Raw genomic sequence first — 8499 nt, forward strand, 5'->3', positions numbered from 1 at the left:
CAAAATAATATTCTAATATTCTATTCTAATTTTGAGTGCGCCCTGGGCGCTTATTACGTCGAATACGGTAGTAGAAATACACTTTACGATATAAGCGAGTTATTCAGTGTTATTGACTATGTTTACAGTTGCAGCTTGTGAGTCAACTCACGAAGTGGATGTGTTTGCAGACAAAGCGCTTAAGAAGATCAAAACTGTTAAAAATATGACACTGAGTAAAAATGCATGATATAAATGTTATTTTCCGATAATAATACTTCGTCTTCAGCAACCCATGCTTGCCGTAATTGCCATGGCGACTGTGCTTGTCGTAAGAGGCGACTGACGGGTTTGGGTGGTCAGGCTCGCTGACTTGGTTGAAGCATGTCATCGATCCCAGTTGCGTGGATCGATGCTCATTATATCAATCACTGGATTGTCTGCTCGAGACTCGATTATTTACAGACCGCCGTCATATAGCTGGAATATTGCTGGGTGCGGCGTTAAACAAACAAACAAACCTAAACTCGCAATAGATACACACACATAAGTCCCAGAAGAGGGACAGGTCAACCGAAATTACGAAGGCAGAGGGAGACCTATTAAACACTTAAAGCAACAACAACAATAATACCACCAAAATGACAAATGCGCAAGTGAGAGTGACTTTAATAAAGAGTGTGAGAGGCGGACAGCAACTGAACTATGGCGCCTACAGATTTCGTTGCAAAAGCGTACATAATGAAACAAGATACACATGTATTGGAGATATGCTGTTGTCGGGTGTACTGCACGCCTGGGTTGCTGAAGACCTATTCTACCCCGGATCTTCACGGGTCATAAAGCGGCGTTAAACAACATATCTACAAACCTGTGGACACCAAATGGAATGTCTCTGTTCAGGCCGTCTACTTCAGCCATAGTTTCCACAGCTAGATTACTGTTTATATGTATAATAAAATATATAGAGAGTGTTCATGCCTGTATTATTGATGGATTCAATCTATCACCTGCCCTTCTCGATACCCTGACTATTGCTCAGCAATAACTAAGCGACAAACGGTCGTGATCTGTAGTGCGTGGGAGGCGGTTTCATCAACATCCCCGATCAGGGACGACACATTACAAAAGGGCAAGCTCTACTGATCTTGAATTATGATCGTTATAGTTCCCAGATGAATACTTGCTTCACTACAGTTGTGACGTGTACTGCAGATGTTACATTGTTATGAACAGATTAAGTACAGGTGTACCCGTTTACTCCAACGGCCAGTGGCCAAACAAATAAAGTATTAATGTTTTATTTCATAATCATGCATAGGGTGTCTCTTACACATTCTGTCCCAGTCAGCAGTCATCCAAAGTCTGGGGCGGTAGGATAGGGTAGCGTTCATAAACATGCTCATCTTCAAACATGAAAAACCCCGTGAAGATCCGGGATAGAATAGGTCTTCAGCAACCCATGCTTGCCGAAAATGGCGACTATGCTTGTTGTAAAAGGCGACTAACGGGATCGGGTGGTCAGGCTCACTGACTTGGTTGATGCATGTCATCGATCTCAATTTCGTGGATCTATGCTCATGATGTCAATCACTGGATTGTCTGGTCCAGACTCGATTATTTTACAGACAGCCGTCATATAGATGGAATATTGCTGAGTGCGGCGTTAAACCACAAACAAACAAACAAACATCAAACATAAAAAAACGCTTCCCAAAAGTTAAATGTTTTTTTACCTAAACATTTAGTCTTATTATCAGTAAAAAAAACATGCCAGTATTGAAATGAAGAAAGTCAAATTCTCATTCACGGAAATACATCTGATAACTTTCATAATGATGTCTAAAGTGTTTTTAATTTCTTATATAATGCAGAGCCTTTGGGACAAAAACGGTGACCGTCCTTATCATAGACTGTATCTTGTTCTTTGTTTCCGTCAATATTAATTTGAACGCAACGTGGATAAACTCTGTTTAAGTGTATTGCACATGAACTGCCGGGGAAATGAAAGTACACACCTGTTTGATGGTTGCTGAAAATGAAACAAAGGAGAAATGGGTAATCGATGGTGATGTATTTCATTTATCATAGTTGTGTTTTGCACCTTCAGTGTGCAGTGCTTCGGCGACTGTTTCGAGCCTAGTAACATTGATATATTGTTTGTATTCCTGGGGGACAAATCCGGTTTGCAAGTGTATACTTTCATTTATCCGGCAGTTTAGTTATCAAGAGATAGATATCTGCCTGACATTTTCTGAATAGAATAATAAAACCATGTTTTTCCCCGGTTGATATTGAACATCTGGAAACTAATTGATAACTCATCCAAATTTGTGTGTCACTTTTATGGCCACAAGGAAGTATTTTCCCTGGAGGTAATTTGGTATCCTAAAATCGGGTGCTGAGCTCACCATAATCTTACCCTCCAAAAACAAACAAAGTTAAGAGACATTGGTATCGTCAATTTCGACAAATATATCATTTTGATATGTTAGATGTTTGTTATGCCGCTTCAATGAATATGGAGCGCGTTCAATGAGCGTGCAATTATTTGAAGTGTCGTAAAATATCATGTTGTGCACTGTAGCTTCGATTAACATCCGTGGGTTGATCTGACAATGAGTGACACACTTTCAAATTACCGTGCAGGTGAACACTTGATTTGCCTTTGCATGTGTTTGTGACGGGTAGCTCCGGTGGGACAGGATACGCTCACCTTTTCGCAAACACCTGGCATCATCACTATTTATTGTGATTCATAAACACATTCAGGTCTCATCTCGTGACCTGAAACAGTTAATGCTTAAAAACAAAATCAATGTTATCAGGTCACCCAAGGATTTATAATATGGTATTTAAACAAAAGCCAATTATTATCTATGCCGTTACCAAGATTCGTGGGATTAGAAGGTTTTAGAGCTGTTTTGTGGTTTAGGTTTGTTTTTTTTCTTAAATAGGTAGTGACGTATACGATGATATCCCGCGCGGGGATTCCGGGGTTAGAATATTAATATGTTCCCAGCAACCTACGCTAGTCATAACAGGCGACTTAATGGATGGGTTTGGCAGGCTTGGTTGAGGGCGTGTCATTTGATCCGGATGGCGTAGGACGTTGCTTACAATGTCAATCATTGTTTTGTCTGTTCCAGACTCAATTATCTGCAGGCTGCCTTCGCACAGCTCGACTCATTGTGGCATTGAACAATGATCATTCGATACCATTTTTCACAAGCAAGTCATATATATGTATCGAACTTTAACACTAGCGGTACTGTGAATACAACCTCAGACCGGAGAGCGGAAGGTAGGTGGTTGGATCCGCGACCGCGCTAAACCAAAAGACTTTGAAATATGGTAATTGTTGTTACCCTGTCTGGAGCTCGGCTATAAGTAGACGGGAAGTGTGAAGCCCATATCTGGTGTCCCCTGCCGTTATATTGCTGGAATACTGCTAAAAGCAGCGTAAAACCACACTCACTCACTCATTTTAAGTAGAGGGGAATGTCCGAGCTATTCCCCTACTTAAAATATACTTTATGTGACTTGGTATAACGCGTCTTGATAATTTCCTACACCCTAATGCAGAAATGTGATGACATTACTTCAAATTTATTGCGAAAACACGCAAACAATGTAAAGATAATAACCGGTAAGAAGCCATCCCTCGTCAAGCGACTTAAAACAACCAGCGTCCCGCTGTTGGCCAAACCCGCTTAACACGTGCACTGAAACAGCTACCACTACTTGGGATAATCTATTATCATCAGGTGAGTAGTGGACAGATTATTACAATTACATGAAGACTTGTTGACTAATAATATTTGTGTGACAAAGTGTTATTTTTATTATTGCTGAATTTATTGGGAGAATGTTTAATTTCAAGAAATATAGATTTGAAGCTGTTGATTAGTTCTTTACTTTCCTCTGGCTGTAATCGTATCGTCTGTACCCGTGCATATATATTAAATTTTGCTTTTCGCGCTGAATTCTGCCTATTCCGGTCTGCAAGTTTATGTTGAAATGTCAGACGAAGAGGATCTCTTTATCACACAGAGTCGGACCTCTGTCTCCCAAAATGACAGTGGTAGTTCAGACAACTGTGGGGTTTTGACTTCTTGTAGAAGTAGTAGTTGGATACTAGTAGTAGACAATGAACTCGTATCAACTTGTGAAAAGGAAGATCGAATTTGTGAACAACCAACTTTCGAGTTTTCTGACATTTTATAAATGAGGGTGAGCTGACGGCCACCTTGGAAGCTGATGTGACGCCTGCGGACATGTGTGCCGTCTGCTGCGTTGTCAAGGTTTGGGGTGCCTAAATCGGATGAAGAAGTCATGTCCTTTGGACATAGAACGTACGTTATTCAGTACCCTAGTATATTTTAAATATTAGGCGATGACGTCGTCGTAATAGAATGTGTACAATGCTCTATTAATATGGACATTATTTAGGTAGAATTGTGCGCTTATAGCAAATATGCAACGTCAAATCGTCAGCAAACACGTGGTGCATTTCGTTCATTTTTATCATTAATATGGCTTGTTAAAGAAGTTAGGTTAATTTGCTAGAATGATGTACATTTATATTCCACTTTTTCACATTTCAAATTGAAGCGGTATGGTAGCCCGAACGTTATTGTTGAAGTATATTCAACTGTACTCGGATACGCTTGACAAGTGCTACAAACTACTTACTGATGACTCGTTTTCCCAGATTCTGGACAGGAACAGAAAAACTTGCGCAGCGGACCATTTTCACAATCTGAGATCTGATACCGTACGAATCACTCACTGCGCGCCTCAGCAGCAAGCCGACTTTGAGGCGGGAGAAGACGAACAATTAATATGTAATGTGACTCGGCTGTGTGTCACTACAGGCTTTCGACGGATCTCGGAACAAGGCTGTGAGCAGTGTCATTCAAGTTCGACTGAGACGGCTACCAGCGGCGTTCGCAGTGTCGGAGTCGCTCTTGACAACGAGAAATTGAACATTACCATAAATGTGAATGTGCATTAAAATGTAATCAGGTGTAAATGTGCCTAATTTAAAAAAACATTTTAGTTATTAAAGGTTGTTATTTTCCTAATCGCTTGTTCAGCTGGTTTCTCGTTTGAAGGATTTTGTATTCGAATCCCATTCTAATAATCCAAGAGTAGTAGAATCGAGATACTGATAGCTTCAGTAAATGAAATCTTTAATTACCAAAGTAGATACAAAATACTTTATCAGTAGCGTCAAACAGACATGGTGGATTGGTGTCCGGTATAATGCATGTGTACCTCACACCCAAACATATCAACAATTCGCAAATTTTCCTTGATGGTGGAACAACTTCACGAAAAACCAGTGTGACCAGCGGGATTCAAACCCGTGACGTCCGCACCGAAGGCTAACGAAGTCTCCTGCCACGGCCTCAGAGACGACTTTTTATGAAACGAACCACTAAGTATTTACTTACATCAGTACTTATAGTTTATCCGTTTATGACATGTGGGTTTTAGGCATTACGTTTTATTCTGAACTGTGCGAGCCATGAACAAAATACTCTCACCTTGATCAGAGCTTTGTTTGCTCAGAATAGACCCATCAACATGGGCAAGTAAAATTTAGGTGATTGATATATATGCTCGAGTTGGTCCTATACTAATTGTATATTTGCCCCGGGACATGCAATTCATAACCCAAGTCGCCAAAGAAAGTGCACGTGCGAAAGGCTTAGACGACGCATTTCACGTGCATCACGCAGGGGCGACTCGCAGTTAAACATTTCAGTTGGAGGTTTTTTTTTAATTTCTTTTAAAATATTGGTTATTAAACGAATGTTTTTAAAACATTTTATGTGCTAGAGTTGGCCAATGTTGGCCATGGTTTAGATAGGATAGCGTTTTCGTACCCTGGCGTCTCCCCGTTGAAATGGTAAGTTGGGCCTCGGACTCGCAACTAACCATTTCAGCGATAAGACACCAGGTTCGTAGTGGCTAATATATACTTATTAAACAAACTACACACAGACCTCTGGATCCGCCAATGTAAATAGCAACGGGCCGCATAAAATCCAACGTCAGTGCTTCACGGAGTTGTGTACACTTCGTTTCTCCCATCACCCGTTTTGTTTCTTTGTTTTACGCCGCACTCAGCAATATTCCAGCCATATAACGGCGGTCTTTAGATAATCGAGTATGGACAGGACACTCCAGTGATCAACATCATGAGCGTCGATCCACGCAATTCGGATACGATGACCCCGTCACCCGTGAAAACATGGGGACGATGACGCCTGCTAACGTTAAGTCAAGCAATCACATGAGTCCGTGTATACTCATAGAAGTGAAATGAGAGGAACACCATGCATTAATTTTGTGCGAATCCAAAGGTTGCCTGATATTGAAGCAATGTGTGGAGGAGTAGGCCGCCGCCAGGTTGAGGCATATGTTGCAAGAGAAAAATTATCGTTTGTACAATGTCCCTGTCGCTGGAACCAGGCTGTGGTTGTTATCAAAAGCGACTTCACCATAAAGCGAACGTATGTATTCACGGTTGGTGAAGGTACGTTGTCGGGTCGTTTTGCGTGACGAGCTCACAAAACCATAACAAGGTTCATTCGCGCCACAGCAGACATAGTAATAGTTTAATGAGCTCAACCCTATGTCTTCACACTGTTTGTATTTTATGAAGCTAGCACGAGACGAAGGCAGGGCCGCTTTCCTCAATTATGACAAACTTGTAATTGACGGGAAAGTTTTTGTCTATGATGAAGAAAATCATAATATTAAACAAATAGGTCAAAGACGTGGATGGGTCTCCCGAGATATACACCGACTTTCTGAATCGTCTCATGTGGCGTCTGATTCGACTCAATAGGATTCCGGCCATGACTTCAGTACTTACAGGAATTCCTCTATTCAATCTGACTTTAATGTGATTACTTGAGATGCCACAATATTACCTCCTACACATCCTCGGATTCCTTACCAGTGGTAAATGCATATCCACCTGACACAACAACAAACAGTGACAGTATATCTAAAACTTATCCCAGTATATCAAATGAGCTGACAAACACATCGGCTACTGATAATGTGACCCTGGAGAATCCTAACCGCAGTACTGTTTTTTTGTATTTGGAACATCCATGGCTTGAAATCAAAAGTTAACTATTCTGAGTTCATAACATTCTGCGAACAGTGTAATATCTTCTGTTTCTTAGAAACAATGTGTACTGATGCATTAGATATCTTGCGAAACATATTTAATGAGTATGATGTATTTGTCTGTAATGCCAAAAGATCTGCAACTAAAGGTCGGTTTTCAGGTGGCATAGCTGTATGCATAAAGAAATATCTATCGTCACAGTAAAAACAAGTTTACTGCCAGTGGGATAATACCCCTTTTTTTAGATTGACAAACCCAACCTCTTCTCTGCAATTATTCCTGATATTCATCTATATTCACCCTGAACATTCTCCTGTCTATGATAATGAAGATGGAACTGGAATTGACAAGTTGGAAGAGCAGCTCTGTCAAATAATCCATGACTATGGGGAGGGGAGTACATTCATCGTATGTGGTGATTTCAATGCTAGAACAGGAAGTGAAGAGGACTTTATCATGAATGATGAGACTGACTATTTACCTATAAATAAAGACTATAAATCTGATAATTTCTCTTTACCCCGTGCGTCATGTGATACACAAATCAATAATTTTGGTAGATCATTGCTAGACCTATGTAAAATATTAGGTATCCATGTTGTAAATGGAAGATCTACATCTGATAGAAATTGAGATTTTACTTTTGTTTCCCATACTGGGTGTAGTACTGTTGACTACTTTATTGTATCATCTGAGGTTTTCTCTAGGGTTATTGATTTGGTGGTTCTTAACAGAACCGAGTCTGACCACTTGCCGGTTCTATGTAGTATGGAACATGTCTTCACGTCAGAGTTACACAGTAAGCAAGCTACAGAGGACACTGTTGATATTACCCTCACTCCTGTTCCTAAATATAGGCTTCCTATAGACAGAATACCAGCATATCAAGAATAGGTTTTTAGCAGAGAAAGTAGCCGAAAGTTTGACGATTTTATTTCTGTTTTGCAAACTGACATAAACGCCGCAGTTAGGAAATTAGCTGATATACTTATCTACTGTGGGGAAAAGGCGGGGGCAGTCTGTAGATGGTCTAGAAATAAAACCTCTGAAGAGCAACCGTTATGGTTTGATGCAGAGTAGTGTCAACTTAAATCTAAGAAATACATGCTACTAAATCGTTTCAGATCACTCAAGAGTGACTCAAACCTAAAAGACTATTTATGTGCAAAAACTGAATTAATACAATTCAGAAAGAAGTGTAAAACTAAACAAAATGAGTATAAAATACATATGAGTCAGAAATTAACCGAGGCTTCAAATATGAGTGATTGTAAAGAGTTCTGGAATACTATAAAGCAATATTTGAGAAGTAACGCACGACAAGGTGATATAACTCCTGACACTTGGTTTAGATATTTTAAGAATTT

The sequence above is a fragment of the Haliotis rufescens genome, unplaced genomic scaffold (assembly GCF_023055435.1).
Source record: "Haliotis rufescens isolate VD_foot unplaced genomic scaffold, xgHalRufe1.0.p SCAF_13, whole genome shotgun sequence".
In the NCBI taxonomy this organism is placed as follows: domain Eukaryota; kingdom Metazoa; phylum Mollusca; class Gastropoda; order Lepetellida; family Haliotidae; genus Haliotis; species Haliotis rufescens.